The sequence below is a fragment of the Pseudophryne corroboree genome, chromosome 10 (assembly GCF_028390025.1).
Source record: "Pseudophryne corroboree isolate aPseCor3 chromosome 10, aPseCor3.hap2, whole genome shotgun sequence".
In the NCBI taxonomy this organism is placed as follows: Eukaryota; Metazoa; Chordata; class Amphibia; order Anura; family Myobatrachidae; genus Pseudophryne; species Pseudophryne corroboree.
Genome location: NC_086453.1, coordinates 209,104,287 through 209,129,333, shown reverse-complemented (window position 1 = coordinate 209,129,333; position 25,047 = coordinate 209,104,287). Strand labels below are relative to the sequence as shown.

At 47.7% G+C, this 25,047-nt stretch overlaps 1 pseudogene; it reads right to left on the bottom strand.

The window, feature by feature from the left end:
• Window positions 1–761: 761 nt before the first annotated feature.
• On the bottom strand, window positions 762–880 carry LOC134968256 (5S ribosomal RNA; annotated as a pseudogene).
• Window positions 881–25,047: the final 24,167 nt, after the last annotated feature.

Below are 25,047 nucleotides of genomic sequence, written 5' to 3'. Positions count from 1 at the left end.
GGGGCACACTGCTATGTGCTAGGCTATAATCTGCTGTAAATTGTACTGTTTGGTGCACTTTGGGCCTAATTCAGACCTGATCGTAGATATAACATGCAGAGAGAGTTACATTTTAGGTGGGTTCTATTGTTTCTGTGCAGGGTAAATACTGGCTGCTTCCTTTTTACACAGCAATTTAAATTTCAGTTTTAACACACCCCACCCAAATCTAACTCTCTCTGCTATATCTGCCCCCCCCCCCCCGCCCCCCACCTGCAGTGCAGTTATGCAAAAAGAGGAAAAATACTCTTATGTGGGTGCACTCTTCAAATTAATCAAAGGAAGACTATAGTAATGAAATGTTATAACATCAGAATTTAATATTTCATGTTAAAAAATAAAACAGTTAATGTATCCAGAAATAACATACAAGAACAAACAAGTACACACAGTAATTAAAAACCGTCACACTAGTGGTCTCTCATATTATGCAAATGCTAGTATTACCCTGTATAGGGGGACCAAAAATATGTTAACCGTGGTCAGTACCGGTCACCAAAACCATACAAACGTATGGTGTAATCCTGAAGTAAATTGGTTACCATATAGGTGAAGGATATAATTGGGTGGTAAGTAGGTTACATATGTGAGCTGCTGTGATAAATGATCATACATATGAACAATTAATGAAATAAATAAGGATAATGGAACTGTAAAGTAAAAAAGGTAAAAGAGGTGACTCTGCTGTCAACGATAGGCTCAGAGCATGTAGATGACTCCAGCCTCTACTATACTCGGTCTTCCTGAGGGGTCACCCACCTCAGTACTTACTAAGCCCACACTGCTTCGCTTCCAAGATCGGACGGAATCGGGGTGTTTACAGTGTGGTATGATAGTAGGGGTACAAATACCCTCGTCGCTCTGGGATCACTGATGAGAGTTCACAAAGAAAATTAATGGAGACAAATAAGGTGCAAAGACCATTGAAAAGATGGAGATTAGAGAGGATCTGCTGCCAGCGTTAGGCAGAGATATTGGGATGAGCACCCGTTACCAACGGATCGTTGGTGAGAGTCCGGAAAAAATAGAAAAGAAGATTGGAACAATAAAAATTGTAACTATTCGTCAGTTCAAATAAATCGGTGTAAATCAGTTTGAACACACTACACCCAAATTTAACTCTCTCTGCAAGTTATATCTGCCCCCCCCCCCTCCCCCCCCTGCAGTGCACATGGTTTTGCACATCTGCTAACAAATTTGCTGCTACGATCAGTCCTGAATTAGGCCCTTTGTTCACATGCATTTATAAACTCTGTGATCCACAGAGTTTGATCGCAGCTTCAAGTTTAAAAATAGAAACATAAAATATATATATATATCTCTATTGTTTATGTATTGGTTGGTTGGTGTGCATTACTTAAGTGCATTTTAGTCACATGCATATATAAGCCCTGTGCTCCATGCAGTTGGACCTGAACTGCAGGTTTAAAAATAGAAAAATAAAATATTTCTATTGCTTTTGTACTGGTTGGTTGGTGTACTTCTAAAGGCCCATACACACTGGGCGATTTTGAGCTGAAAGCAGCTCACTTTTGGTGTGCTGAGCTGCTTTCAGATCAAAGCCGCCCAGTGTGTATGAACAAGCGATGAGCGGTGAGCGCTGATGCACGCTCCCACTTCATCGCTGGCGGCCGCTGTTCATCTACTGGTATTACCAGTAGATGAACGGTGGGGTGAGCGGCTTTCCATAGTGTCCTGCTATGGAAAGCCGCTCACCCCTGCTGACATTGCTGGGCAGGGGGGAAAGTGCTCAGTGTGTATGCACTGAGCGCTTTTCAGCCCAGCGATGTCAGCGATCATCGCTGTGCATACACGCTGGGCAAAAAAGCCCTGTGATCCACACAGTGGAAAATGAGCTGCAGGTTTAAAAATAGGAAAAAATAAAATATATATAACATATCTATTGTTTTTGTACTGGTTGGTTTGTGTGCTTTACTCAAGTGCATTTTGTTCACATGCCTTTATAAGCCCTGTGATTCATACAGTTCGAACTGAGCTGCAAGTTTAAAAACAGAAAAATCAAATATATATTGTTCTTGTGCTGGTTGGTGCACTTTATGCAAGTGCATTTTGTTAATGTGCATCTATACACCCTGTGATCCATGCAGTGTGTGGCAATGGCCCTCATTCCGAGTTGTTCGCTCGCTAGCTGCTTTTAGCAGCATTGCACACGCTAGGCCGCCGCCCTCTGGGAGTGTATCTTCGCTTAGCAGAATTGCGAACGAAAGATTAGCAGAATTGCGAATAAATAATTCTTAGCAGTTTCTGAGTAGCTCAAGACTTACTCCGACATTGCGATCAGCTCAGCATGTTTCGTTCCTGGTTTGACGTCACAAACACGCCCTGCGTTTGCCCAACCACTCCCCCGTTTCTCCAGCCACTCCTGCGTTTTTAAACTCGAACGCATGCGTTTTTCCGCACACTCCCATAAAACGGCCAGTTTCTGCCCAGAAACACCCACTTCCTCTCAATCACACTACGATCAGCACAGCGATGAAAAAGCTTTGTTATGTCGTGAGTAAAATACCTAACTTTTGTGTAAAATAACTAAGCACATGCGCTCTGCGAACCTTGCGCATGCGCAGTAAGCTACTAATCGCAGTATAGCGAAAATTGGCAACGAGCAAACAACTTGGAATGACCACCAATGTTTCATAGATGTGCTATAAACTGCTGTGTGTTTGTGCCGCTGCTCTGTTGCTTAGTAACCAGCCAGCTCACTGCAGCCTTTGGCCAATATTGGTGAAAATAATATTGTGAGCTGGGAGTTGGTCAAAATGAACTTGAAATTAAAGGTATTGAGTTGAACAATACTCTAGGAACAAAAAAGGGCCCAGATTATGTGATTTTAGCTGAATTTGTACACTTTTGAAAATAAAAGTCAAATCCAAAACCAGACTACAAATCGTAACCAAATACAAATCCAGCTCGCATCTCAAAATGGTCTGGCACATTTATATATATATATATATATATATATATATATATATACAGGGTGATTCAAAAGTCGCAGTACACCTTTTTGTTTCAAAAACTGTGAAGGAAATGGGAAAACTAAATACTGTACTCCAGTAAATTATGGGTGAGGTGGGCTATCTTTTAGGTTATGTTCCATGGGTGCTATAAGGAAATCGGTTATCTTGAATTAAGTCAGTTTTTTCAAATGGAAAGTGGGTCGTGTAACATGTCAAACAACATCAGAATTTACTTAAAAGTTTATTGCTGCAAACAGATTTGAAATAGCAGTTATGGTTCAAAAGTTACAACAATTTTTGTTGTTGCAGGTAACTGAAGATGGCTTTGACAAAAGAGGAGAGAATTGAGGTAATTTTGATGTCTGGAGAACTAAGTTTCCATGTCATAGCTGCAGATTTTAACAACCGGCACCCAGAAAGACCTCCAATTTCACATAACACTGTCAGGTGCCTAATTTTCCATATTCCGAGAAACTTAGACTGTGGCTAAAAAGTCACGAAGTGGTCATCCAAAAAGTGCTACTGATGAGACAACCTCAACAATAGTTTTGGCATCCTTCCTGAAGAGCCCACAACGCAGCACACAACGTTTGTCAGCAAAATGTGGAATCAGCCAGTCATCAATCCTACAAATTCTTCATACCCATTGATGGTATCCATTCAGTCTCCAGTACCTAGCAGAGGATGACCCAGACAGATGTATGCAGTTTTGCCGGTGGGCTTTAGAGCAACATCAACAGGATCCCTCTTTTGCCCAAGGCATCTTGTTCAGGGATGAGGCAAACTTTTATGTCAGTGGTGAAGTTAACCTTCACAACCACAAGTACTGGAGTGAACAGAATCCACGCTGGATGGAGCCTTCCAAGATCATTGGTAACGTAAAGGTTATGGTGTGGTGTGGGATATGGGGTACCCGTGTAATTGGACCCATTTTCATTAACCAGAACCTAAATGCACAACGCTAGAAGAAGCATGTGCCAGTATTTCTTCGGAAATCCTTCTGCGAGTACATGATGATTGGATCCAGCGCCTTCAAATTTGTGTTGACCAAGAGGGACAACATGTTGAACACATTAAATGACTGAACTTTATGAAGAACAGTTTAGCCTGTAATTCCAACAAAAAACGTGTCGTAACTTTTGAGCCCACCTTACCAGTGGCGTAAGTTCATCCCAGTTGCCTGGAGGCAAGATAAATATTGGTGCCCCCCTTCATATTTAGATAAATATATGTATGTATGTATGTATGTATGTATGTGTGTGTAGCTAGGGCCTAATTCAGACCTGATCACTGGGCAGCAATTTTTGCAGTGCTGCGATCAGATAGTCTCCACCTACAGGGGGAGGGTATTTTAGCAGTACAAGTGTGCAAACGCATGTGTAGCAGAGCTGTACAAACAGATTTTGTGCAGCCTCTGTGCAGCCCAGGACTTACTCAGCCGCTGCGATCATATCAGCCTGTCCGGGACCGGAATTGACGTCAGGAACCCTCCCTGCAAACGCATGGACATGCCTGCGTTTTTCCAGACACTCCCTGAAAATGGTCAGTTGACACCCACAAAACGCCTTCTTCCTGTCAATCTCCTTGCGATCACCCGTGTGAATGGATCTGTCGCACAAACCCATCGGTGAGTGGCGATCCGCTCTGTACCCATGTGATGTGCCTGCGCATTGCGGTGCATACGCATGCGCAGTTTGGACCTGATCGCCTGCTGTGTGAAAACACACAGCAGCGATCAGGTCTGAATTACCTCTGTGTGTGTGTGTATGGAGTGTTCTGAAAAAAAATTATATACTGTAAATATACATTTCATTGTATTTTATTTCAAATCACAAATTTCTTAGCAGTCATACCAAAGATTAGATCCCATGACCTGTTACACTGACAGCAGACACTTTACTGATGGAGCTATTTGCTTCCGTACAGGAAGCATGAGAATTCTAACTATATGAAGTTACGTGTAATTGTCAGAGAAGTAACTTCATATAGTTAGAATTCTCATATTTCCTATACAGGATCAAACAGCTTCATCAGTATGGTGTCAGGTTCCAGTGTAATAGGATGTGGTTTCTAATCCTGGGTATGAAGATTGTAAAATGTTCATCTACAGTATAATAAAAAGGGTGTGAATTGTAAGGTGCAGGGACCAGTGAGAAAGTCAGCCACTGAAAAGATAACAGCAGCTCTCAATTAACTTAATTCAATTGTGTTACAGAATGGGAGGGGAGGTGCCCACCTTCAGAGCAGGAGCCCGGCGGCAGATGACTCCGTTGCCTCCCAGAGTTATGCCTCTGTATCTTACCCATACCTTACTGGAGTATTCAGATTTCCCATTTCCTGCACAGTTTTTGAAACAAAAGGGTGTACTGCGACTTTTGAATCACCCAGTGATAGATACTGTATATATATATTAGTGATGAGCGGGTTCGGTTCCTCGGAATCCGAACCCGCCCGAACTTCACCTTTTTTTTTACACGGGTCCGAGCGACTCGGATCCTCCCGCCTTGCTCGGTTAACCCGAGCGCGCCCGAACGTCATCATCCCGCTGTCGGATTCTCGCGAGACTCGGATTCTATATAAGGAGCCGCGCGTCGCCGCCATTTTCACACGTGCATTGAGATTGATAGGGAGAGGACGTGGCTGGCGTCCTCTCCGAGTCCGTTGTATTATATTAGAACTTAGTTAGTTATAATTGTGGGGAGGATTGGGGACGGGGAGCACCTGCTAGGGAGTACAGTGCAGGGTTTTGAGTTTAATCCGTTGTTTCTCTGCCTGAAAAAAAACGCTCCACCATATCTGTGCTCACTCAGTGTGCTGCACTGCTGCATGATATATCTGTGCTGAGTGCACTGCTCACACTGCCTAATTGTGGGGACTGGGGAGCAGTTATAGCAGGAGTACAGTGCACAGTTTTGCTGACAGTGACCACCAGTCCAGTATACGTTTGTCTGCCTGAAAAACACTGTGGTGTTTTTGTTTTTTCTTTCTTCATGCTAGTTTGTTTAGCAGTCTGCTGACAGTGTCCACCAGGTCCGTTATACAGTATATTATATATATAATTAAGCACTAAGCAGCAGTACGGTAGGCCACGGCTGTACCTACCTCTGTGTCGACTCGTCACTCGTCGTCCATAAGTATAAGTAATACTATCCATCCATCTACATTGTATACCTGTGGTGTTTTTTTTTTCTTTCTTCATACTAGTTTAGCAGTCTGCTGCTGACACTGTCCACCACGTCCATTATACAGTATATTATATTTATATATAAGCACTAAGCAGCAGTACGGTAGGCCACGGCTGTACCTACCTCTGTGTCGTCACTCGTCGTCCATAAGTATAAGTAATACTATACTATCCATCCATCTACATTGTATACCTGTGGTGTTTTTTTTTTCTTTCTTCATACTAGTTTAGCAGTCTGCTGACACTGTCCACCAGGTCCGTTATACACACAGTATATTATATTTATATATAAGCACTAAGCAGCAGTACGGTAGGCCACGGCTGTACCTACCTCTGTGTCGTCAGTGCACTCGTCGTCCATAAGTATAAGTAATACTATACTATCCTTAGTGATGAGCGGATTCGGTTTTACTCGGTTTTACTCGGTTCTCAAAACCGAATCTTATTGGCTATCCAAAACACGTGACATCAGTGAGACAATAGGATTCGGTTTTGAGAACCGAGTAAAACCGAGTAAAACCGAATCCGCTCAGTATCCATCCATCTACATTGTATACCTGTGGTGGTTTTTTTTTCTTTCTTCATACTAGTTTAGCAGTCTGCTGACACTGTCCACCAGGTCCGTTATACAGTATATTATATTTATATATAAGCACTAAGCAGCAGTACGGTAGGCCACGGCTGTACCTACCTCTGTGTCGTCACTCGTCGTCCATAAGTATAAGTAATACTATACTATCCATCCATCTACATTGTATACCTGTGGTGGTTTTTTTTTCTTTCTTCATACTAGTTTAGCAGTCTGCTAACACTGTCCACCAGGTCTGTTATACAGTATATTATATTTATATATAAGCACTAAGCAGCAGTACGGTAGGCCACGGCTGTACCTACCTCTGTGTCGTCACTCGTCGTCCATAAGTATAAGTAATACTATACTATCCATCCATCTACATTGTATACCTGTGGTGGTTTTTTTTTCTTTCTTCATACTAGTTTAGCAGTCTGCTGACACTGTCCACCAGGTCCGTTATACAGTATATTATATTTATATATAAGCACTAAGCAGCAGTACGGTAGGCCACGGCTGTACCTACCTCTGTGTCGTCACTCGTCGTCCATAAGTATAAGTAATACTATACTATCCATCCATCTACATTGTATACCTGTGGTGGTTTTTTTTTCTCTCTTCATACTAGTTTAGCAGTCTGCTGACACTGTCCACCAGGTCCGTTATACAGTATATTATATTTATATATAAGCACTAAGCAGCAGTACGGTAGGCTACGGCTGTACCTACCTCTGTGTCGTCACTCGTCGTCCATAAGTATAAGTAATACTATACTATCCATCCATCTACATTGTATACCTGTGGTGTTTTTTTTTTCTTTCTTCATACTAGTTTAGCAGTCTGCTGACACTGTCCACCAGGTCCGTTATACACACAGTATATTATATTTATATATAAGCACTAAGCAGCAGTACGGTAGGCCACGGCTGTACCTACCTCTGTGTCGTCACTCGTCGTCCATAAGTATAAGTAATACTATACTATCCATCCATCTACATTGTATACCTGTGGTGTTTTTTTTTTCTTTCTTCATACTAGTTTAGCAGTCTGCTGACACTGTCCACCAGGTCCGTTATACAGTATATTATATTTATATATAAGCACTAAGCAGCAGTACAGTAGGCCACGGCTGTACCTACCTCTGTGTCGTCACTCGTCGTCCATAAGTATAAGTAATACTATACTATCCATCCATCTACATTGTATACCTGTGGTGGCTTTTAGTTGTGCGCAAAATATGGAGAACAAAAATGTGGAGGTTAAAAAAATAGGGAAAGATCAAGATCCACTTCCACCTCGTGCTGAAGCTGCTGCCACTAGTCATGGCCGAGATGATGAAATGCCATCAACGTCGTCTGCCAAGGCCGATGCCCAATGTCATAGTACAGAGCATGTAATATCCAAAACACAAAAGATCAGTAAAAAAATGACCCAAAAATCAAAATTAAAAGCGTCTGAGGAGAAGCGTAAACTTGCCAATATGCCATTTACGACACGGAGTGGCAAGGAACGGCTGAGGCCCTGGCCTATGTTCATGGCTAGTGGTTCAGCTTCACATGAGGATGGAAGCACTCATCCTCTCACTAGAAAAAAGAAAAGACTTGCGGCAAAAGCACAGCAAAGAACTGTGCGTTCTTCGAAATCACAAATCCCAAAGGAGAGTCCAATTGTGTCGGTTGCGATGCCTGACCTTCCCAACACTGGACGGGAAGAGCTTGCGCCTTCCACCATTTGCACGCCCCCTGCAAGTGTTGAAAGGAGCACCTGCAGTCCAGTTCCTGATAGTGAAATTGAAGATGTCAGTGTTGAAGTACACCAGGATGAGGATATGGGTGTTGCTGGCGCTGTGGAGGAAATTGACAAGGAGGATTCTGATGGTGAGGTGGTTTGTTTAAGTCAGGCACCCGGGGAGACACCTGTTGTCCGTGGGAGGAATATGGCCATTGACATGCCTGGTGAAAATACCAAAAAAATCAGCTCTTCAGTGTGGAAGTATTTCAACAGAAATGCGGACAACAGGTGTCAAGCCGTGTGTTGCCTTTGTCAAGCTGTAATAAGTAGGGGTAAGGACGTTAACCACCTCGGAACATCCTCCCTTATACGTCACCTGCAGCGCATTCATAATAAGTCAGTGACAAGTTCAAAAACTTTGGGCGACAGCGGAAGCAGTCCACTGACCAGTAAATCCCTTCCTCTTGTAACCAAGCTCGCGCAAACCACACCACCAACTCCCTCAGTGTCAATTTCCTCCTTACCCAGGAAAGCCAATAGTCCTGCAGGCCATGTCACTGGCAAGTCTGACGAGTCCTCTCCTGCCTGGGATTCCTCCGATGCATCCTTGAGTGTAACGCCTACTGCTGCTGGCGCTGCTGTTGTTGCTGCTGGGAGTCGATCGTCATCCCAGAGGGGAAGTCGGAAGACCACTTGTACTACTTCCAGTAAGCAATTGACTGTCCAACAGTCCTTTGCGAGGAAGATGAAATATCACAGCAGTCATCCTGTTGCAAAGCAGATAACTGAGGCCTTGACAACTATGTTGGTGTTAGACGTGCGTCCGGTATCTGCCGTTAGTTCACAGGGAACTAGACAATTTCTTGAGGTAGTGTGCCCCCGTTACCAAATACCATCTAGGATCCACTTCTCTAGGCAGGCGATACCGAGAATGTACACAGACATCAGAAAAAGACTCCACAGTGTCCTAAAAAATGCAGTTTTACCCAATGTCCACTTAACCACGGACATGTGGACAAGTGGAGCAGGGCAGACTCAGGACTACATGACTGTGACAGCCCACTGGGTAGATGTATTGCCTCCCGCTGCAAGAACAGCAGCGGCGGCACCAGTAGCAGCATCTCGCAAACGCCAACTCGTTCCTAGGCAGGCTACGCTTTGTATCACCGCTTTCCAGAATACGCACACAGCTGAAAACCTCTTACGGCAACTGAGGAAGATCATCGCAGAATGGCTTACCCCAATTGGACTCTCCTGGGGATTTGTGGCATCGGACAACGCCAGCAATATTGTGCGTGCATTACATCTGGGCAAATTCCAGCACGTCCCATGTTTTGCACATACCTTGAATTTGGTGGTGCAGAATTATTTAAAAAACGACAGGGGCATGCAAGAGATGCTGTCGGTGGCCAGAAGAATTGCGGGCCACTTTCGGCGTGCAGGCACCGCGTACAGAAGACTGGAGCACCACCAAAAAAACCTGAACCTGCCCTGCCATCATCTGAAGCAAGAGGTGGTAACGAGGTGGAATTCAACCCTCTATATGCTTCAGAGGATGGAGGAGCAGCAAAAGGCCATTCAAGCCTATACATCTGCCCACGATATAGGCAAAGGAGGTGGAATGCACCTGTCTCAAGCGCAGTGGAGAATGATTTCAACGTTGTGCAAGGTTCTGATGCCCTTTGAACTTGCCACACGTGAAGTCAGTTCAGACACTGCCAGCCTGAGTCAGGTCATTCCCCACATCAGGCTTTTGCAGAAGAAGCTGGAGGCATTGAAGGAGGAGCTAAAACAGAGCGATTTCGCTAGGCATGTGGGACTTGTGGATGGAGCCCTTCATTCGCTTAACCAGGATTCACGTGTGGTCAATCTGTTGAAATCAGAGCACTACATTTTGGCCACCGTGCTCGATCCTAGATTTAAAACCTACGTTGGATCTCTCTTTCCGGCAGACACAAGTCTGCAGGGGTTCAAAGAACTGCTGGTGAGAAAATTGTCAAGTCAAGCGGAACGCGACCTGTCAACATCTCCTCCTTCACATTCTCCCGCAACTGGGGGTGCGAGGAAAAGGCTACGAATTCCGAGCCCACCCGCTGGCGGTGATGCAGGGCAGTCTGGAGCGACTGCTGATGCTGACATCTGGTCCGGACTGAAGGACCTGCCAACGATTACTGACATGTCGTCTACTGTCACTGCATATGATTCTCTCACCATTGAAAGAATGGTGGAGGATTATATGAGTGACCGCATCCAAGTAGGCACGTCAGACAGTCCGTACGTTTACTGGCAGGGAAAAGAGGCAATTTGGAGGCCCTTGCACAAACTGGCTTTATTCTACCTAAGTTGCCCTCCCTCCAGTGTGTACTCCGAAAGAGTGTTTAGTGCCGCCGCTCACCTTGTCAGCAATCGGCGTACGAGGTTACTTCCAGAAAATGTGGAGAAGATGATGTTCATTAAAATTAATTATAATCAATTACTCCATGGAGACATTCACCAGCAGCAATTGCCTCCAGAAAGTACACGGGGATCTGAGATGGTGGATTCCAGTGGGGACGAATTAATAATCTGTGAGGAGGGGGATGTACACAGTGAAAGGGTTGATGAATCGGACGATGATGATGAGGTGGACATCTTGCCTCTGTAGAGCCAGTTTGTGCAAGGAGAGATTGATTGCTTCTTTTTGGTGGGGGCCCAAACCAACCAGTCATTTCAGTCACAGTCGTGTGGCAGACCCTGTCGCTGAAATGATGGGTTGGTTAAAGTGTGCATGTCCTGTTTATACAACATAAGGGTGGGTGGGAGGGCCCAAGGACAATTCCATCTTGCACCTCTTTTTTCTTTTTTTCTTCTTTGCGTCATGTGCTGTTTGGGGAGTATTTTTTGGAAGGGCCATCCTGCCTGACACTGCAGTGCCACTCCTAGATGGGCCAGGTGTTTGTGTCGGCCACTAGGGTCGCTTAGCTTACTCACACAGCTACCTCATTGCGCCTCTTTTTTTTCTTCTTTGCGTCATGTGCTGTTTGGGGAGTATTTTTTGGAAGGGCCATCCTGCGTGACACTGCAGTGACACTCCTAGATGGGCCAGGTGTTTGTGTCGGCCACTAGGGTCGCTTAGCTTACTCACACAGCTACCTCATTGCGCCTCTTTTTTTTTCTTCTTTGCGTCATGTGCTGTTTGGGGAGTATTTTTTGGAAGGGCCATCCTGCGTGACACTGCAGTGCCACTCCTAGATGGGCCAGGTGTTTGTGTCGGCCACTAGGGTCGCTTAGCTTACTCACACAGCTACCTCATTGCGCCTCTTTTTTTCTTTGCGTCATGTGCTGTTTGGGGAGTGTTTTTTGGAAGGGCCATCCTGCCTGACACTGCAGTGCCACTCCTAGATGGGCCAGGTGTTTGTGTCGGCCACTTGGGTCGCTTAGCTTAGCCATCCAGCGACCTCGGTGCAAATTTTAGGACTAAAAATAATATTGTGTGGTGTGAGGTGTTCAGAATAGACTGAAAATGAGTGGAAATTATGGTTATTGAGGTTAATAATACTATGGGATCAAAATGACCCCCAAATTCTATGATTTAAGCTGTTTTTTAGTTTTTTTTGAAAAAAAACACCCGAATCCAAAACACACCCGAATCAGACAAAAAAAATTCGGTGAGGTTTTGCCAAAACGCGTTCGAACCCAAAACACGGCCACGGAACCGAACCCAAAACCAAAACACAAAACCCGAAAAATGTCCGGTGCACATCCCTAATATATATATATACTAGGTGCTTCATCGCGCCCTACGGGCGCTCTTCACACCGTCGCCCCCTTAACCCTTGCATGCCTTTCTGGGGTTCAATATTTGTATTATATAAAGTATTACCTGCATTCCTTTGTTAGTGGTTAAATATTGCACAATGAAAGGGCGTGCGATGGTGAAGGAGGCGCAGCCCCTTGCGACGGCGTGAACAGCACCTGCAGGGCACGATGTACAGAATGTAGCGGGTGCGGGGGGGACTGCGGATGGTGTCTGTAGATGCTGCAGGTGGAGGGGGGGCAGAAGTGGGGGTGGGGCCCGGATGGGGAAGAGTCGGGAGGTGCTGCGGGTGGGGGAGGGGCAGAGGAGTGGGGGATGCAGATTGGGGAGGGGTCCGGAGGCACTGCAGGTGGGGGAGGGGCAGGGGTGCCATGGGTGGGAGAGGGGCAGGTACGGGTGGTGCGGCGCATAGGGAAGGAGGTCCGGAGGTGCTGCTGGTGGTGGAGGGGCAGGTGCGGTGGTGCCATTGGTGGGGGAGGGGTGGGTGAGGGGGGGACCGCGGATGGAGGAGGGTGCTGCGGGTGGAGGGGGGCAGGTGTGGGGGGAGACATATAAAGGGGGTGGATGGTGGAGGGGGCCTGGAGGTGCTGTGGGTGGTGAAGGGGCGAAGGAGTGGGAGCCGCGGGTGGTGTAGGGGGTCTGGAGGCACAGCGTGTGGGGGAGGGGTGGAGGGGAAGGTGCGGAGGTGTGGTGCATTGGGGAGAGGTCTGGAGGCGCTGCGGGTATTGTACCTGCCAAAAAGGTAGTTGGAGGGTATGCAGTAACAGGGCCAGGACAGGGGTGACAGGGTCAGAACAGGGTTGACGGGGCCAGGACAGGGGTGATGGGGTCAGAAAAGGGGTGACGGGGCCAGGACAGGGGCCAGGACAGAAATGACAGGGACAGGATAGGGGTGACAGGCCAGGGTAGGGGTGGCAGGAACAGGACAGGGGTGACAGGGCCAGTATAGGGTTGACAGGGCAAGCACAGGGGTAACAGGGCCAGGATAGGGGTAACAGGGCCAGCATAAGGGTAACATGGCCAGCATAAGGGTGAAAGGGCCAGGATAAGGGTGAAAGGGCCAGGATAAGGGTGACAGGGCCAGGATAAGGGTGACAGGGCCAGGATAAGGGTGAAAGGGCCAGGATAAGGGTGGCAGGGCAAGGCCAGGGGTGACAGGGACATGTCAGAACACAGGGCACGGGAGAGATTGGTATTAGGGACAAAACAGTGGTGACAGACAGATGTGTCTTACCGGAGTCACTGCTGCTGGCTGCTGCTGTTCCACTCCAACCTGTTGGGATCTGCTGCTGGTGGAGACTTGGCATGGCTGACTCTCTTAGGCTGGAGTCCTGCTTCCTCTGCCCGTCCGCATCCCCCCCCCTCCTCAGTCACACACCGTAGACCTCGCGCAGCTGCCGGGCACTGTGGTAAGGGGAGACTGGGAGTGACTGGTTAGCCCCCAGGAGATGCTGCGGCTGGAGGGAGGAGGGGATCGGAGCCTGCAAGCAGCTCGGACTTCTGCAGCGTTACCCGCCGGCTAAAGTGTGTGAAGGAGCTGGGCGCACCTCACTGTGGGTGGCAGCGCTGCAGCTAGCGGTGGGGTTGCCGTGGCTGGAGATAACAGAGGCAGTACGGAACCTGCACAGCGGCAGGTGCCCCACAAAACTGCAGCTAAGAAGCGTGGAGTGTGCCAGAAAGTGACGCTCCTCTGCGCCAGAGAGGGGGGGGGGTCAAGCACACAGTGAGCCGGTGCCCGTCTGTCTGTACGGTATACCCCCTCACACACCCCCATACCTCCCAAATGTCCCGATTTTCGTGGGACAGTCCCATTTTTTTGGGTCTGTCCCGCTGTCCCACCCGCGGGTCTCAGTGTCCCGTGGTAACGGGGGGGTCAGTTGGAAAGCTCCTGTACTCGCTGTTCTGCTTAGCAGAGCAGCGGTGAATAGTGGAGACAGAGGGGGAGGGGGCATCAGGGGGTATGGATTAAGCGGGGGTTCCAGCAGCAGAGCCGGATTAAGGGGGGGGGCAGGGGGTACGTACCATTGGCCCCACAGTTTTAGGGGGCCCCCCGGTTCGAGTAGCTCTGTCCCAGCTCAGAAGCCCCGCCCCCCATCCTACCAGCAACAACGGCAGCATTGTGCTACTGTCAGCACACGCTGCTGCGTGTTGGCAGGTCTGTGGTGTTGCAGGGAGGCAGCAGTCACCCTGCTTTCTTCTGCCTGTGCGGGTGTGTAGGTGGGAGCGACCACCTCCTCTGGATTTACCCCTAGCTGAGGGGCCAAAATTCCATAAAAAAAACAAAAAAAAAACAAAAACGGAATTTGCGTAAGGGGGCGTGGCCTTGCGTCCCGCGATTAGGCCACGCCCCCAACCCACAGCAGGCACAGCAATGAGATAGGGCTCCCCTGTCTCAAGTGCCCTGGCCCCCCCGGACTCATAATCAGCCCCTGGAGGCATGCCAGCAGCTCACAGAGCGCTGGGCATGCCCCCTCATTGACGAAAACGGGGCCCTCCCGTGAAGCCACGCCCCCTTTTCGCCAAATGTGTGTGTCCCTCCTTCTGTCTGAAGAAAGCTCCTGCAGAAAGCTGGGAGGTATGCACCCCTGCCTGTGCCATGCCCATACTATCTGCTTCTGCTCCTAGTCTCCTGTAGATTTGGCCAGATCTGTGACTCATTTGACTAACTCCGCCCACTGTTGTGACTCCGCCCAGCGTTAGCAAATGAATCACAAAGTCACAGATCTGGGCTATTATATAGGAGATAATGGTACACATAGGTGGTCATTCCGAGTTGTTCGCTCTGTAATTTTCTTCGCATCGCAGCGATTTTCCGCTAATTGCGCATGCGCAATGTTCGCACTGCGACTGCGCCAAGTAAATTTGCTATGAAGATTGGTATTTTACTCACGGCATTACGAGGTTTTTTCTTCGTTCTGGAGATCGGAGTGTGATTGACAGGAAGTGGGTGTTTCTGGGCGGAAACTGGCCGTTTTATGGGAGTGTTTGAAAAAACGCTACCGTTTCTGGGAAAAACGCGGAAGTGGCTGGAGAAACGGAGGAGTTTCTGGGCGAACGCTGGGTGTGTTTGTGACGTCAAACCAGGAACGACAAGCACTGAACTGATCGCACTGGAAGAGTAAGTCTCGAGCTACTCAGAAACTGCACAGAGAAGTCTTTTCGCAATATTGCGAGTCTTTCGTTTGCAATTTTGCTAAGCTAAGATTCACTCCGAGTAGGCGGCGGCTTAGCGTGTGCAATGCTGCTAAAAGCAGCTTGCGAGCGAACAACTCGGAATGAGGGCCATAGTCCGGCACTCCCTTTAGTAAACAAAGCGCCCCGGTGCCATCAGAGAAGCTGTTGCTAATAGAGAAAACAAATACTGCGGCACTCAGGGACTTCTGAAGAAACGATGTATTGGAAAAGTCACATGATGGAAAAAGTCCTCCATCATGTGACTTTTCCAGTACATCATGTCTTCAGAAGTCCCTGAGTGCCGCAGTATTTGTTTATATATATATATATATATATATATATATATATATATATGCCACAGGGGGTGCGGCACTCCTGGACTTCAAACAAACATTACACCACCATTTATAGCTATAAACGGCTGTATAATGTTTGTTTGAAGTCCAGGAGTGCCGCACCCCCTGTGGCCTATACATGCAAGTTTGCTGTGCGGGCACCCGGCATATACAGTTCAGAGATGGGAGAGCCGAACCACATGTGTAACTATATATATATATATATATACAGGGCCAGATTGGCCACTACAATTACCGGGGAGATTACCGGTGGGCCGATGGGTGCGCGGGGCCGTCTGTCATCTGTTTCCCCGCCCCCTTAGCGCCTCACCCGGTCACATCTTTTGTGCATTACAGCCAGCGGGTGACGTACGAAGGGGGCGGGGAAACAGATGACAGGCGACCCCGCACACCAATCATAGCTACTAGTGCGGCCGCTGTCAGCAGAAGAGGCCACCGTCAACCTGAAAGGAGGTATGAGTGCCACAACGCCAGCGAGTGACGTCACGTACCTCGGAGGAAGAGAGGCTGCGATCAGTTCAGCAGCCTGCACTGTGCTCCCCGGGCCGCCATCAGCTGCAACTTTCCAGACTGTGCAGCGATGAAGGGGGACACAATGGGGAAAGTCGGGGCTGACAGGGAGATGTCCTCTGATTGCGCTGTTAAAGGCTCCTGCTGCAGTTTGTTTTGAAAAAACCAACAATATTCATGCAGCTTGCAGCACATTTTATTTTGAAAAGACTGTCAGGCTGCCTGCTGAGCTGTACTGGATGATAGGGAGAAATAGAGCTCAGCAGCAGTTCCAGGTGCAGGCAAGCTGGGTGCCGTCAATGGCGCTGCGACCTGAATGAGCGGCTGCAGTCACCACACAGGCACTTGCCTGAACCCCAGCTGCAGCAGGCGCCATGGGCACCCACTGCAGCTGATACCATTGAGAGAAACACTACTTGACCTCTAGCAACTGGAGGAGAGAAAGGAGATAGACACTAGAGGTTGAGTAGGATCTCTAGCATCTGAGTGTTTCTCTCAATGGTATCGGCTGCAGCGGGACCCCATGTAGCCCAGGGCACCTGGCGCAGAAGAAGTGCAGGGGAGCAGGTGGGTTGGGTGCATATAAACCCCTTGCCAATGAGCATGAATCCCGTGGCAGTGAGAATGAAACCCTTGGCAGTGAGCATGAGACCATTGACAGCGAGCTTGAGACCTCCTGTGAATGAGCATGAGACCTGGGAACAAGCATGAGACCGCTGGCAGTGAACATGAGACCCTTGGCAGCAAGCATGAGACCCCCTGGGAATGAGCATGAGACCCCCTGGGAACAAGCATGAGGCCCCTGGCAACAAGCGAGAGACCCTTGCCACTGAGCATGAGACCCTTGGCAATGAACATGAGACCCCTGGCAGCGAGCAGGTAATTAAAAAATAATTAGAAGCTGTGGGACATAATTTATAAGAGACATTGTGTGTGGGGCGTAAAATGGAGTTGGGGGCATTACGGTGAGTGGCATAACGTGTAATGGGCATTACAGTGTATGGCGTAATGTGAATGAACAGTACGGTGTGTGGCGCAACGTGTAATGGGCATTACAGTGTGTGGCGTAATGTGTAGTGGGCATTACGGTATGTGGCGTAACATGTAATGGGCATTATGGTGTGTGGCGTAATATGTAAAGGATATTACGGTGTGTTGCCTAATATGTAATAGACATTACTGTGTGTGGCATAAGTTGAAATAGGTGTTACGGTGTGTGGCATAATGTATAATAGGTATTATGGTGTGTGGCATAATATATAATGGGCATTACGGTGTGTGGCATAATGTGTCTATGGGGTACTACTGTGCGGTGTAATGTGATTGACGGACACTGCTGTGCGGTGTAATGTGACTGACGGACGCTACTGTGCGGTGTAATGTGACTGACGGATACTGCTGTGCGGTGTAATGTGACTGACGGACACTGCTGTGCGGTGTAATGTGACTGACGGACGCTACTGTGCGGTGTAATGTGACTGACAGATGCTGCTGTGCGGTGTAATGTGAACTGTTACTGTTCTGTGGTATTGCCCCTTCCCTATGAAGCCAAATTTTCACCCTGGGCGCCACAAGGTCTAGAACCGGCCCTGATGGATATCTGTCTCGGGGAGGAGGGGGATATTCTGTAGTAGGTGGGGGAAGGGTTTTTGGTGCTAAGGGGGTATGAGTTGTATGTGCGTGGGTTAATTCTATGGTAAGGGATATGATGATCAATCTGGAGGGGTATTCTGTGCTAGAAGAGATGATCTGTCTGAGGGGCGGGGGGTTATTCTATGCTTTGGGGAGATGATTTGGCTTAGGTGGAGGAAGAATCTACTAGGGAGAGAGGATCTGTCTGAGGGGGAGGGGAGTTATTTATATCTAAAGTAAGATGACCTACAGTATGGGGGGGGTAGTCCATGCTAGGGGGAAATGATCTGTCTGAGGGGAAAGGGGCTATTCTATGCTAAGGGAGATGATGATTTTTCTGGGGGGGCAGTAGTGGATTTACCACAAAGCTTCGAGAGGCAGAATAGGGGTGGGTAGAGGCCATGACCAGTTTTTTTTGCAGTCCTGCGTTCACAATTAGTGATGTGCACCGGACATTTTTCGGGTTTTGTGTTTTGGTTTTGGATTCGGTTCCGCGGCCGTGTTTTGGATTCGGACGCGTTTTGGCAAAACCTCACCGAAATTTTTTTGTCGGATTCAGGTGTGTTTTGGATTCGGGTGTTTTTTTTCAAAAAACCCTAAAAAACAGCTTAAATCATAGAATTTGGGGGTCATTTTGATCCCATAGTATTATTAACCTCAATTACCATAATTTCCACTCATTTCCAGTCTATTCTGAACACCTCACACCTCACAATATTATTTTTAGTCCTACAATTTGCGCCGAGGTCGCTGGATGGCTAAGCTAAGCGACACAAGTGGCCGACACAAACACCTGGCCCATCTAGGAGTGGCACTGCAGTGTCAGGCAGGATGGCACTTCAAAAAAATTGTCCCCAAACAGCACATGATGCAAAGAAAAAAAGAGGCGCACCAAGGTGGCTGTTTGACTAAGCTAAGCGACACAAGTGGCCGACACAAACACCTGCCCCATCTAGGAGTGGCACTGCAGTGTCAGGCAGGATGGCCGATTTAAAAAATAGTCCCCAAACAGCACATGATGCAAAGAAAAAAAGAGGTGCAATGAAGTAGCTGTGTGGCTAAGCTAAGCGACCCAAGTGGCTGACAAAAACACCTGGCCCATCTAGGAGTGGCACTGCAGTGTCAATCAAGACAGGATGGCACTTCCAAAAAATTGTCCCCAAACAGCACATGATGCAAAGAAAAAAGAGGCGCACCAAGGTGGCTGTGTGACTAAGCTAAGTGACACAAGTGGCCGACACAAACACCTGGCCCATCTAGGAGTGGCACTGCAGTGTCAGGCAGGATGGCCGATTTAAAAAATAGTCCCCAAACAGCACATGATGCAAAGAAAAAAAGAGGTGCAATGAGGTAGCTGTGTGGCTAAGCTAAGCGACCCAAGTGGCTGACAAAAACAACTGGCCCATCTAGGAGTGGCACTGCAGTGTCAGACAGGATGGCAGATTTAAAAAATAGTCCCCAAACAGCACATGATGCAAAGAAAAAAAGAGGCGCACCAAGGTGGCTGTTTGACTAAGCTAAGCGACACAAGTGGCCGACACAAACACCTGGCCCATCTAGGAGTGGCACTGCAGTGTCAGGCAGGATGGCCGATTTAAAAAATAGTCCCCAAACAGCACATGATGCAAAGAAAAAAAGAGGTGCAATGAGGTAGCTGTGTGGCTAAACTAAGCGACCCAAGTGGCTGACAAAAACAACTGGCCCATCTAGGAGTGGCACTGCAGTGTCAGACAGGATGGCAGATTTAAAAAATAGTCCCCAAACAGCACATGATGCAAAGAAAAAAAGAGGCGCACCAAGGTGGCTGTGTGACTAAGCTAAGCGACACAAGTGGCCGACACAAACACCTGGCCCATCTAGGAGTGGCACTGCAGTGTCAGGCAGGATGGCCGATTTAAAAAATAGTCCCCAAACAGCACATGATGCAAAGAAAAAAGGAGGTGCAATGAGGTAGCTGTGTGGCTAAGCTAAGCGACCCAAGTGGCTGACAAAAACAACTGGCCCATCTAGGAGTGGCACTGCAGTGTCAGACAGGATGGCAGATTTAAAAAATAGTCCCTAAACAGCACATGATGCAAAGAAAAAAAGAGGCGCACCAAGGTGGCTGTTTGACTAAGCTAAGCGACACAAGTGGCCGACACAAACACCTGGCCCATCTAGGAGTGGCACTGCAGTGTCAATCAAGACAGGATGGCACTTCCAAAAATTGTCCCCAAACAGCACATGATGCAAAGAAAAAAAGAGGCGCACCAAGGTGGCTGTTTGACTAAGCTAAGCGACACAAGTGGCCGACACAAACACCTGGCCCATCTAGGAGTGGCACTGCAGTGTCAATCAAGACAGGATGGCACTTCCAAAAAATTGTCCCCAAACAGCACATGATGCAAAGAAAAAAAGAGGCGCACCAAGGTGGCTGTTTGACTAAGCTAAGCGACACAAGTGGCCGACACAAACACCTGGTCCATCTAGGAGTGGCACTGCAGTGTCAATCAAGACAGGATGGCACTTCCAAAAAATTGTCCCCAAACAGCACATGATGCAAAGAAAAAAAGAGGCGCACCAAGGTGGCTGTTTGACTAAGCTAAGCGACACAAGTGGCCGACACAAACACCTGGCCCATCTAGGAGTGGCACTGCAGTGTCAATCAAGACAGGATGGCACTTCCAAAAAATTGTCCCCAAACAGCACATGATGCAAAGAAAAATGAAAGAAAAAAGAGGTGCAAGATGGAATTGTCCTTGGGCCCTCCCACCCACCCTTATGTTGTATAAACAGGACATGCACACTTTAACGAACCCATCATTTCAGCGACAGGGTCTGCCACACGACTGTGACGGAAATGACTGGTTGGTTTGGACCCCCACCAAAAAAGAAGCAATCAATCTCTACTTGCACAAACTGGCTCTACAGAGGCAAGATGTCCACCTCATCATCGTCCTCCGATTCCTCACCCCTTTCACTGTGTACATCCCCCTCCTCACAGATTATTAATTCGTCCCCACTGAAATCCACCATCTCAGGTCCCCGTGTACTTTCTGGAGGCAATTGCTGCTGGTGAATGTCTCCACGGAGGAATTGATTATAATTCATTTTGATGAACATCATCTTCTCCACATTTTCTGGAAGTAACCTCGTACGCCGATTGCTGACAAGGTGAGCGGCTGCACTAAACACTCTTTCGGAGTACACACTGGAGGGAGGGCAACTTAGGTAGAATAAAGCCAGTTTGTGCAAGGGCCTCCAAATTGCCTCTTTTTCCTGCCAGTATACGTACGGACTGTCTGACGTGCCTACTTGGATGCGGTCACTCATATAATCCTCCACCATTCTTTACATGGTGAGAGAATCATATGCAGTGACAGTAGGCGACATGTCAGTAATCATTGGCAGGTCCTTCAGTCCGGACCAGATGTCAGCAGTGGCACTCGCTCCAGACTGCCCTGCATCACCGCCAGCGGGTGGGCTAGGAATTCTTAGCCTTTTCCTCGCACCCCAAGTTGCGGGAGAATGTGAAGGAGGAGATGTTGACGGGTCACGTTCCGCTTGACTTGACAATTTTCTCACCAGCAGGTCTTTGAACCTCTGCAGACTTGTGTCTGCAGGAAAGAGAGATACAACGTAGGTTTTAAATCTAGGATCGAGCACGGTGGCCAAAATGTAGTGCTCTGATTTCAACAGATTGACCACCCGTGAATCCTGGTTAAGCGAATTAAGGGCTCCATCCACAAGTCCCACATGCCTAGCGGAATCGCTCTGTTTTAGCTCCTCCTTCAATGTCTCCAGCTTCATCTGCAAAAGCCTGATGAGGGGAATGACCTGACTCAGGCTGGCAGTGTCTGAACGGACTTCACGTGTGGCAAGTTCAAAGGGTTGCAGAACCTTGCACAACATTGAAATCATTCTCCACTGCGCTTGAGTCAGGTGCATTCCCCCTCCTTTGCCTATATCGTGGGCAGATGTATAGGCTTGAATGGCCTTTTGCTGCTCCTCCATCCTCTGAAGCATATAGAGGGTTAAATTCCACCTCGTTACCACCTCTTGCTTCAGATGATGGCAGGGCAGGTTCAGGAATGTTTGGTGGTGCTCCAGTCTTCTGTACGCGGTGCCTGAATGCCGAAAGTGGCCCGCAATTCTTCGGGCCACCGACAGCATCTCTTGCACGCCCGTCGTTTTTTAAATAATTCTGCACCACCAAATTCAATGTATGTGCAAAACATGGGACGTGCTGGAATTTGCCCAGATGTAATGCACGCACAATATTGCTGGCGTTGTCCGATGTCACAAATCCCCAGGAGAGTCCAATTGGGGTAAGCCATTCTGCGATGATCTTCCTCAGTTGCCGTAAGAGGTTGTCAGCTGTGTGCCTATTCTGGAAAGCGGTGATACAAAGCGTAGCCTGCATAGGAACGAGTTAGCGTTTGCGAGATGCTGCTACTGGTGCCGCCGCTGCTGTTCTTGCTGCGGGAGGCAATACATCTACCCAGTGGGCTGTCACAGTCATATAGTCCTGAGTCTGCCCTGCTCCACTTGTCCACATGTCCGTGGTTAAGTGGACATTGGGTACAACTGCATTTTTTAGGACACTGGTGAGTCTTTTTCTGAGGTCTGTGTACATTTTCGGTATCGCCTGCCTAGAGAAATGGAACCTAGATGGTATTTGGTACCGGGGACACAGTACCTCAATCAAGTCTATAGTTGCCTCTGAATTAACGATGGATACCGGAACCACGTTTCTCACCGCCCAGGCTGCCAAGGCCTGAGTTATCTGCTTTGAAGCAGGATGACTGCTGTGATATTTCATCTTCCTCGCAAAGGACTGTTGGACAGTCAATTGCTTACTGGAAGTAGTACAAGTGGTCTTCCGACTTCCCCTCTTGGATGACGATCGACTCCCAGCAGCAACAACAGCAGCGCCAGCAGCAGTAGGCGTTACACTCAAGGATGCATCGGAGGAATCCCAGGCAGGAGAGGACTCGTCAGACTTGACAGTGACATGGCCTGCAGGACTATTGGCTTTCCTGGGTAAGGAGGAAATTGACACTGACGGAGTTGGTGGTGTGGTTTGCAGGAGCTTGGTTACAAGAGGAAGGGATTTAGTGGTCAGTGGACTGCTTCCGCTGTCACCCAAAGTTTTTGAACTTGTCACTGACTTATGATGAATGCGCTGCAGGTGACGTATAAGGGAGGATGTTCCGAGGTGGTTAACGTCCTTACCCCTACTTATTACAGCTTGACAAAGGCAACACACGGCTTGACACCTGTTGTCCGCATTTGTGTTGAAATAATTCCACACCGAAGAGCTGATTTTTTTTGTATTTTGACCAGGCATGTCAATGGCCATATTCCTCTCACGGACAACAGGTGTCTCCCCGGGTGCCTGACTTAAACAAACCACCTCACCATCAGAATCCTCCTTGTCAATTTCCTCCCCAGCGCCAGCAACACCCATATCCTCATCCTGGTGTACTTCAACAGTGACATCTTCAATTTGACTTTCAGGAACTGGACTGCGGGTGCTCCTTCCAGCACTTGCAGGGGGCGTGCAAATGGTGGAAGGCGCAAGCTCTTCCCGTCCAGTGTTGGGAAGGTCAGGCATCGCAACTGACACAATTGGACTCTTCTTGGGGATTTGTGATTTAGAAGAACGCACAGTTCTTTGCTGTGCTTTTGCCAGCTTGTCTTTTCTTTTTTCTAGCGAGAGGATGAGTGCTTCCATCCTCATGTGAAGCTGAACCACTAGCCATGAACATAGGCCAGGGCCTCAGCCGTTCCTTGCCACTCCGTGTCGTAAATGGCATATTGGCAAGTTTACGCTTCTCCTCAGACGCTTTTAATTTTGATTTTTGGGTCATTTTACTGAACTTTTGTTTTTTGGATTTTACATGCTCTCTACTATGACATTGGGCATCGGCCTTGGCAGACGACGTTGATGGCATTTCATCGTCTCGGCCATGACTAGTGGCAGCAGCTTCAGCACGAGGTGGAAGTGGATCTTGATCTTTCCCTTTAACCTCCACATTTTTGTTCTCCATTTTTTAATGTGTGGAATTATATGCCAGTATCAATAGCAATGGCCTACTACTATATTTACTGCGCAAAACTAAAATGCACCACAGGTATAGAATGTAGATGGATAATAGTATACTTAATGGATGACGAGTGACGACACAGAGGTAGGTACAGCAGTGGCCTACCGTACTGCTATATATAGTATACTGGTGGACACTGTGTCAGCAAACTGCAAAACTAAAATGCACCACAGGTATAGAATGTAGATGGATAGTATACTTAATGGATGACGAGTGACGACACAGAGGTAGGTACAGCAGTGGCCTACCGTACTGCTATATATAGTATATTGGTGGACACTGTCAGCAAACTGCAAAACTAAAATGCACCACAGGTATATAATGTAGATGGATAATAGTATACTTAATGGATGACGAGTGACAATACAGAGGTAGGTACAGCAGTGGCCTACCGTACTGCTATATATAGTATACTGGTGGACACTGTGTCAGCAAACTGCAAAACTAAAATGCACCACAGGTTTAGAATGTAGATGGATAATAGTATACTTAATGGATGACGAGTGACGACACAGAGGTAGGTACAGCAGTGGCCTACCGTACTACTATATATAGTATACTGGTGGACACTGTCAGCAAACTGCAAAACTAAAAAGCACCACAGGTATAGAATGTAGATGGATAGTATACTTAATGGATGACGAGTGACGACACAGAGGTAGGTACAGCAGTGGCCTACCGTACTGCTATATATAGTATACTGGTGGACACTGTGTCAGCAAACTGCAAATCTAAAATGCACCACAGGTATAGAATGTAGATGGATAATAGTATACTTAATGGATGACGAGTGACGACACAGAGGTAGGTACAGCAGTGGCCTACCGTACTGCTATATATAGTATACTGGTGGACACTGTGTCAGCAAACTGCAAAACTAAAATGCACCACAGGTTTAGAATGTAGATGGATAATAGTATACTTAATGGATGACGAGTGACGACACAGAGGTTGGTACAGCAGTGGCCTACCGTACTGCTATATATAGTG